This window comes from Sapajus apella, unplaced genomic scaffold (genome assembly GCF_009761245.1).
Source record: "Sapajus apella isolate SASKATOON/1434 unplaced genomic scaffold, GSC_monkey_1.0 scaffold1, whole genome shotgun sequence".
In the NCBI taxonomy this organism is placed as follows: domain Eukaryota; kingdom Metazoa; phylum Chordata; class Mammalia; order Primates; family Cebidae; genus Sapajus; species Sapajus apella.
Window position 1 is genome coordinate 29614064 of NW_022436941.1, and position 8767 is coordinate 29622830.

The 8767-nt window shown below is 41.0% G+C and overlaps 1 pseudogene; it reads left to right on the plus strand.

Moving 5' to 3' along the window:
• The first annotated feature begins 4363 nt into the window (after positions 1 to 4363).
• On the plus strand, positions 4364 to 7047 carry LOC116554668 (annotated as a pseudogene).
• The last annotated feature ends 1720 nt before the right edge of the window (positions 7048 to 8767 follow it).

An 8767-nucleotide genomic window follows, 5' to 3' on the forward strand; every position in this document is an offset into this window, starting at 1 on the left:
CAGGCCTGACTCTGACCCATCCCTCTTCACTGGGTGGGGCCTCCTTGCAGGAGCTCCAACAACTCCAGCCAGGGTCTCAGGGACAGAAGTGTGATCTCCCTGGCCCTGAGTCCCTAGTGGGAGGGATGGCTGCAGTCTCCATGGACCAGCAGACTCAGTCTTCCCTTCTGCTAGTTCTGAGGAATCTGGGCAGCCCTGATGAGTGTGTTTCCCCCAGCAAAGAACACCCCCTCCAAAAAGAGACAGCCAAAGTGCTTTGTTAAATGAGTCCTGTCCCCATGCCACTCAACTGGGTGAGATCTGCCAACAGGGGTTGTCAGAGACCCTATACAGGAGTGTTCCTATTGGCATCAAGTTAGTACCCATCAAGATCAAAGATCCCAGAGGAAGGAGCAGGTACCCATGTTTGCTTTTCTCCAGCCTCCTTGGGTGACATCTCCAGGTGAGAGAGTGAACCAGATGAATAGGGCCTGAAGTGAACTCCCAGAAAACTGCAGCAGCCCTGCAGAAGACAGTCCTGACCACTGAAAGAAAAACAAAGAGCAAAAAACAAAAAGTGTGTATATATATGTGTGTGTGTGTGTATATACATACACACACAAACAAAATTGTTTTTTCTACCATTTTTACAGTTTCAGTTTAAACTACTTTGGATTAGCATCAGCTTATTTTCCCCATTTTTATCCAGCTGACCTCACACTCTTAATTAAATATCCAGTTTACTACCACGAATTTGAAATGCCACCTCCATTATATATCATTATATATTAAATACCTTAACTGTTTTCTGGATTTTTCTTTTTTTTTTTTTGAGATGGAGTCTCGTTCTGTTGCTCAGGCTGGAGTGCAGTGGCATGATGTTGACTCACTGCAACCTTTGTTTCCCAGGCTCAAGTGATTCTCTGGCCTCAGCCTTCCGAGTAGCTGGGACCATAGGTGCCTGCACCATGCCTGGCTAATTTTTGTATTTTTAATAGAGACGAGGTTTTACCAGGTTGGCCAGGCTGGCTTCGAACTCCTGACCTTGTAATCTGCCCTCCTTGACCTCCCAAAGTGCTAGGATTACAGGCATGAGCCGCTGCTCCTGGCTTTCTTAGAACATTTTAAAAAATCGTAAAATTTTCTAGGCTCTAAATCTGTTTCTAGATTTTTTATTCTGTTTGGTCTGACCCATGCCAGTTCCTAGTTGTAACGTATTACAATATCTTATAGGGCTAGTCCTCTTTTATTACTTCTGTTCCCAAAGTTTTCTTTGATATCTTATATATTTAAATATTTAGGCATTCAGTTTTTCTGTAATATTTAGCCCATACAAAATGTTATATAGTAGAATAAAAATTATTGGAGCATAAAAGCACCACAAAAATAGGAGATAACATATTTAAATATTAGAGTGGGGTAGGCCTTTCTAATTATGACATGAACTCCAGGAGCCATAGAAGAAAATAATTCTAATATATACAAATACAAAAAAAAATACCATAAACAAAACCAAAAGCAAGGAACAAACTAGGGCAAATGTTTTTTACTCACCACAAAAAATGAAGATTTCTTTCAAAAATAAGCTCTCATAAATCAGTAAGAAAATTTGTCAAGGACATAAACAGCTAAAAGAAAAAATTTTGAAAATGTCTCTAAAATATTTGAAAAGATGTACAGCTTCACTCATACTAAGAGAAAAGCAAGCTAAAACTATTAATACACCATTTTCAACAGGTAGACAAAGTAAAAACATTTGCTAACATTGTATTAGTGAAAGCATAGGTGAAAGTCACTCTCACATATGGCCAATTAGGTGTGTCATTGTTACAACTCTCTACAGAAGGTAATTTCACAGTGTCTATCAAAGTTAACTCCACAACTTTGTGCCTAGGTACTTACCTTACATAGATACTTGCATTTGTGTAAAATGACCCATACACAAATAAATGAATTTTAGCATTATAAGAATCAAAGATAAGAAATAACTTAAATCCATCAAAGGAAGACTGGTTAAAAAATTATGATACATCTATGCAGCGGGTAAGATTATTTTACACAGCTATAAAAATAAAAGATGAAACTCTTTTTTGGTACATTGATGAAATTTTTTTGGTACATTGTCAAAACACACTGTTAAATGAAAAAAAAAGCAACTTTCTGAACAGTGTATACAGTAGCTGCTATTTGTGTAACTAAATTATATGCATATTTATACATAAATATGACCAAACAGGGTGTTTTTCAGAATCAGGGAGAATGGTTTGGTAATTAATCTGTGACAACAGCCATCACTTGGCACTATCTTGAAAAGACCAGAATAATCTATCTGTCTATCTATCTATCTATCTATCTATCTATCTATCTATCATCTATCATCATCTATGTATGTGTCTATCTTATCTATCTTATCCATCTATCTCTCTCTAATCTTATGTTGACTTGCTTAAAAGAGAGCATCTTTGGAGGGATACACAACAAAGCAGTAAAAGCTGGCAACTCTTGTAAGGGGAACAGGAAATGGTAACTAGAGAAAATGGGGAAGAAAGAGACTTTTTCACTATGTACTTGTTTGTATATTTTGAATCTGGTACTATTTGTAAGTGTAAATCTATTCAAAATACATAATAAATAAGTGTAAATGGTACATAAACATCAAATACACCTCTCCTCTCCTCTTTTCACCCCTGCCTCATCACAGGTATGTTCTCTTACTCTTGTCTCAGGGCTGTAACTTAGTGGCGCCGCAATCTTGGCTCACTACAGTCTCCACATCCTGGGTTTGAGTGATTTCCCCTTCCTCAGCCTCCCAAGTAGCTGGGACTACAGGCGTGCACCACCACGCCCGGCTAATTTTTTGTATTTTAGTAGAGATGGGTTTTCACCATGTTGGCCAGAATGGTCTTGATCTCCTGACCTCGTGATCTGCCCATCTTAGCCTCCCAAAATGCTGGGATTATAGGCGTGAGCCGCCACACCCAGCCGTTTTGCTTTTTAATCCCTATTATTCCCTCAGAATCTTCTGCTTTGTCTGACCCTTAAGGCAATATTCAGTCCTAATATAAACGGTCTATTTAAAGACTATTTAAGTTTTCTTCTACTTTCCTGCCTTTTGAGGGTAACAAAAACTTCCGAGCTTGCCCTAAGAGGTTGCTATGATTTGGATGTGGTCCCAATTTCATGTGTTGAAAACATAATCCCCAATGTGGCAATATTGAAAGGCGAGGCCTTTAAGGGGTAGTTGGATTATGAGAACTCTGCTCTGTTAAATGGATTACTTCACTCATGGGTTAATGGATTAGTAGGTTATCATAGGGATGGAACTGGTGGTTTTAGAAGAAAAGAAAGAGAGATCTGAGCTTGCAGGCTCAGCCTCCTTATCATGTCACGAACTGCACTGCCTTGGGACTCAGCCGTACTTACCAGCAAGGAGGCCTTCACCAGATTCAGACTCTCTACCTTGTCTTATCAGCCTTCACAACTGTAAGAAATACATTGTTTTCTTAATTACTCAGTTGCAGGTATTCCGTTATAAGCAAAGGAAAACGGACAAAGACAGAGGTAAATGAAACTGCAGAGAACATAGGACAGTGAATGTCATGGCAGTTTATACATGGTCTCAAGAATCTCTGGTGGGAGATCCTGAGAGAACTTTGGGGACTCATAATGATTATTATGGTTATCATCACCAATGAGAATGCTCTAGGCAGCATTTCTTAAGTGTATCCTGTGAAATATTAATCTCTCAAGGTACTATATAATTTTTTTCCCTTTGTGGCTGATGAAGTTTGCAAAACTAGTAAAATATATCCTTTTTGGAGAATGATGGCACACATTGATATTTTAAGTGCTTGATACATTTTACAATAAAAAGGCCCTCTAATTTGTGTTTGAATTGGAGTTTTCAAACTTGTTTGATCCAGAATCATTTTTATCCACCCACTTCTCCAAAATTAGTTATGACCTACTGTGGCAGTATAAGGTAGAAGCAGCATAAATAACAGCCAAAGAAGACAAATGTTGGAGCAGTGGATAATAAATTCCAATGTGAATTTGTAAATTTAGATTCTTAGCAGACTAATTTTAAACATATTGATATAATAAAAAATGCAAGAAAATAAATAATTCAGCAAATAAAAAACTTGCTAATAAATGGATGTTTCAAAATTTGAAAACAACTCTCTTCTGCAGGCTGGACACTATCAATTATGTTTTTACCCTTCACATGTTTAGCAGATCCTATGATTGCTAAAGTGGTCATCAGGTCAAGTCCTTTCTGAATGAACACAAATTTAAATTATACAAGTTTAAATCAGTGCCAAATTGCTTGAGTATGCAAAACTCTAGAATATGATTAACAAACTGTATTTTGATTTTCTCTAAAATGTCTAACACAGTGGTTGGCAATGGGCAGCAAGATAAATACAGGTACCCCACAGGTGCTGCTGGTCCTTACAGATGGCCAGTGGTGGCCCAGGTCACGGAAGCCCTGAGACACAGAGGCATTGACATCTACTCTGTAAGCATCGGAGATGTGGATGACCAGCAGCTCATTCAGATCCCTGGGGCAGAGAAAAAACTGACAGTGTACAACTGTGACAAACCAAAGAAGATAAAAAGAAAAAAAGGATCATTCACAACATCTGTGGTACAGATGTTGGGACCTGGGTGAGAACAACTATTTCGTGGATGTTGTGGTGGGATTTGATGTCTCAACTCAGAAGAAAGGGCAGACTTTGCTCGAAGGTCAGCCTTGGATGGAAACCTACTTTTAAGACATCTTATGTGCCATCAGCTCCCTCAGTGGAGTAAGCTGTGAGGTGGGCAGAGAGACTCAGGTCAGAGTGGCTTTTCAAGTAACAAATGCCATAGAAAAATATTCTCCCAAGTTTGAAATCTACAGCAAAAACATACTGAACAGCTTGAAGGATATAACAGTTAAAGGATCATCCCTTCTTAATGCAAACCTCTTGCATTCTCTATGGGATACATTTCAGAATAAATCGGCAGCTTGAGGAAAGGTGGATTGGATGATGATGTTTTATTTTCAGATGGATTGGATGATGATGTTGAGGAACTTGAACAAAAATCTGATGAACTTAGAAAAGAAAGCCTGAAAGCCATCATAACTGTTACTTTGGAAGGACCTGCTGATTCAAGTGACTTGGCTGATCTTCCCTATATTGAATTTGGGAAAGGCTTTGAGTACAGGACACAGCTCTCTATTGGCATGAGAGATCTTGGGAGCCGGCTGTCAAAGCAGCTGGTCAGCGTTGCAGAAAGGACATACTGCTGTTTGTTCTGCAAGTGCATTGGTGAAGATGGCACAATGGGAGATCCTGGATCACCAGGGAAAAAGAGACCTCCAGGTTTTAAAGGCAGTGAAGGCTACCTGGGAGAGGAGGGAATTGCTGGAGAAAGAGGAGCCCCTGTACCAGTGGGAGAGCAAGGTTCTAAGGGATGCTATGGCACCAACAGTCCTAAGGGAAACGGACTAAATGGACAGGAGGGAGAAGTTGGAGAAAGTGGAATTGACGGATTAAATGGAGAACAGGGTGATAATGGTCTTCCTGGAAGAAAAGGAGTAAAGGGTGATGAGGGATCCCAGGGAAGCCCAGGGAAGAAAAGGACTCCTGGTGACCATGGCGCAAAGGGCCTGAGAGGGGATCCTGGAGATCCTGGAGTTGATAATAGCATAGAATGACTTGCAGGCTTGAAAGGAGAATGTGGAAGACAAGGAAGAAGAGGCTGGCCAGGTCCCTAGCTGGACAGCAGGCTCCAGAAGAAAGACAGCAGCTAATGGCAAAAGGGGACGTACAGGCCCACAGGGAAGAACGGGGATCCCAGGACCAGATGGACTTGAAGCCTCCCTGGGACTTAAGGGCCCTCAGGACTCAAAAGGAGAGGCTGTGTGAAAGGAGAAAAAGGAGGTGTGGGAAGTAAAGGTCCCCAGGGGCCTCCAGGGCTCAGAGGAGAGGTAGGGAATCAAGGCCTTTTGGGAAGCCAAGGAAATAAAGGAGAACCTGGAGATATGGGAGAAAAAGGAGCTGTTGACTTTCCTGGTCCTTGTGGCTTACAGGGTGATGATGGCAGTCCAGGTTATGGTAGTGTTGGACATAAGGGAGCAAAGGGCCAAGAAGGATTCCCTGGAGAAAGTGGACCTAAGGGTGAGATGGAGGACCCTGGTGGTCTAGGAGAGACTGGGCTGAAGGGAGCTAGAGGAACAACAATATCTTCTGGGTTTCCAGGAGAGATGGGGTCTCCTGGGGAACCAGGACCTCCTGGATGTAAGGGTGTGAAAGGAGCCAAAGGCTTGGCTTCATTTTCTACATGTGAGCTTACTCAGTATGTGCAAGATCACAGACCTGGCAGATGTGGAAACCCGAATGCCCAGTGCACCCAGCCGGGTTGGTGTTTGCCTTGGACCAGTCCCGGGATGTCACTGAGCAGGAATTTGAGCGGATGAAGGAGATGATGGCTTTCCTGGTGAGAGGCATTAAAGTCCGGGAGAATCGCTGATGCATGGGAGGCGCATCGCCATCCTCTCCTATAACTCCCACGCCAAGCATCTCATGCGCTTCTCAGACGCCTACAAGAAGAATCGACTTCTCAGGGAAATTGAAGCTATTTCTTATGAGCGCTCCTCTGCCAGCTGGGAGATTGGCAGAGCAAAATGGCAGATATCAGTATGTCCACTTAAATGATGAGAAACTCAGGGCCAAAGGAGTGGACTTGACTTAAGTCTAATTAGAATAAAGATGAGGAACTCCTGCCTCAACAGCAGACATGTGCTAAGTGGGCTAAAAAACAACTTTGTCTTGGATAATGATGCATTCATAGCTGCTCGAGCTGGAGGCAGGGCCACTCACATGACACCTCTCTTCCCTGGACTCTGTGGTGCTTTCATGTTTTCCACGCAGCGGCCAGAAAAGTTTTTATAAAAACAAAGATCCTATTCTGTGGACTCATGTTTCTGTGTCTCCTCATCTTCCTGATAAAGCCCAGATTCCCAAGGATATTCCCAAGGATAAAATGACAGGGATGACAAGGCCCCCCCTTCTTTCTTAATGATATCTTCAACTTGAATTTATGCTGTTCTCCCTCATTCTCTCTTTAGCTGCTCTAAAGTCTGAACTTCCTTTATTTCTACTTCTTATCTATCTATTTATTTCTTCTTGCCATCCTCCACTACAATGGCACCTTTCATTTCTAGAAAGCACAACTGAGCACTTCTCACTCTGGGCCCACCTGCGTGCTGTTTCCTTTGACCACTTTTGAGCAGTTTTCTTCTACTCTTCCTTGAGGTCTCAACTGAAATATAATTCCGGAGGAAGGGCTTTTCTAAGTAGGTCAGGATTATTTGTTGTGTGTTCCTGTAGCTCTTTTTATTTCTTCTGACTGTACGTTTATTATACCTACATTGTCTGCTCCACCCAGGCAGGAGACATTTACGTCTTGTTCATCTCTTCATTATTGCTAAAGTTCAGTGTTTTCACATAAATAAATCATTCCTTCAATGAATAAATTAGTGGACAAATGAAGACTTTTCTTCCTCTGTTCTTAAATTCAATGCGAACCACTTTGTACTGGGTTTGTACTGTCTTAACCCTGATCTTAACCCTGAGCTTTCAAGGGAGACAGCTTTTGGTCAGCTTTTTGGTGATATTACTGAATGTTTTAAGTTCCATGGTATTGATAGCGGAGGAGGAGCTCTTATTTTGCATTTCTAGCAGCAAGTTTCTGTCTTGGCAATTAGGCATTTAAAATTTTAAATTCTCTGTCCCCCAAGGACAGGAAACATTGATCTTATAGGAAATATATAGCTATATTGAGAACAAGTTCTGAGATTAGTGGGAGCCAAGAGCTGTAGCAAAACGCAACCATTTGTGTTGACAGAGCAGGCAGTCCACATGCTGTGGACTCAGTGTAGTTCCTGGACCAGTATTATCAGTATCATCTAAAGACTTGTCAACAATGTGATTTCTTAGGTGCCACCTCAGATCTGCAGAATACAAAACTGAAGGAGTGAAGCCCAGCAGTGTGCGTTTTAATCAATCTTTGATTCTGATGTCTGCTCAAGTTTGAGAACTGCTGTCATAGGTTGTGTAGGAAATCCTTCCTAAACTAGGAATACACTAGGAAGGATTTCCTACACAATCTATGACAGCAGTTCTCAAACTTGACTCAGTAAGAACTCAATATTGAGCAAAAAAAGGCTCATACAGCTAGAAAAAGACTCTCAGCTGGGAATGATAAAGAATGAGAAGTCATTTAATTTGAAATAGGAGCTGTAGAATGGAGAGTATTTCCTTAACCACATTGTAAAGTGTTCCAAGCACTTTTTTCATGAGAGTAAACTGGAAATGGATTACTAGAACTCATCTCAGAATCTGCATAGTTCGTTGTATTTAAGCATGTATGATAAGGTGTTCTTAGCTTTCATTCTAAAGGTTGAAGATCACCTTCTTACATTATGCTGTGTCAGCAAAGGGATTGGTGTGCTATACCTGATTATTGCAGTCACACTCAGGTATGCAAAACAAGCAACCTGACAGAATATTGTATTAAAAGCAGAAGACTCAACTGAGGACAAAACTCAGGGAAAATTGGAGGTACTCTTATGGCAGTTCTGACTTCAGTTTAGTTTTAATTACTGAGTATTCTGGCAATCAAGACAATGATAAAGATGTGACACCCTCTGTGCATTTATACATAGCCCCCTGAGTTTCATTACTGCCTCTATCAAAAGAGTAAGAAGAAAATTTATTTTCAGTTTTTCTAATTCCTT